This window comes from Parasteatoda tepidariorum, chromosome 1, assembly GCF_982258835.1.
Source record: "Parasteatoda tepidariorum strain Cologne lab strain chromosome 1, Ptep-v5.0, whole genome shotgun sequence".
Taxonomy (NCBI): domain Eukaryota; kingdom Metazoa; phylum Arthropoda; class Arachnida; order Araneae; family Theridiidae; genus Parasteatoda; species Parasteatoda tepidariorum.
The window spans coordinates 136,890,951-136,891,589 of record NC_141755.1 but is presented as its reverse complement, the minus strand read 5'-3'; positions in this window follow the sequence as shown (position 1 = coordinate 136,891,589).

Genomic DNA, 639 nt, shown 5'->3' with positions numbered 1-639 from the left:
CTTTTCAGAAAATAAATTTTAAAAAATTAAGCAGATGCTAGAGTCAATTTTCTGGTATTGATCAATTAGCCATAAAAAAAAACTATATTATGCATGTAAAAACTTGCTTTGCAAAGAGCCTTACTGATGAAAACTTAAACAAACAAGATTCTACTCTACGTTGGTTTAAATTTTTTGCTTTAACAATAATGTAAATAAATGTTCAGCTAAATTTTAAATATTAAGCCAAAGAAATTTTTACTATTATCATTATTTTAACATCATAAAAATATTCACTTCTTATCTTAAATTTGAACAAAATAATTCAAAATTAAGTGAAAAATACAATGCTAGTAGTATGAATGCTCATAAGCTGGAGTTAATGTTTAACAATGATGTTAAAATTAAATTGTTTCCGATATGTTGCAAATTTTAAAGAAACCGAATTTTAACTTCATCCAATTTCAAAATACTTAAACATTACTATCATGACTATAAAAAAATTTCCAACATTATATCTTTTTAAATTTTATTAATGAACACATATCTGCCTACCCCATTTTCTAAAATTTTGAAGATTTATTATAAAGTTGCTGTATAAATTACCCAATGCAGTAGCTAAGAATAAAAAAAATTAATCAAACCAAATCATGACAAACA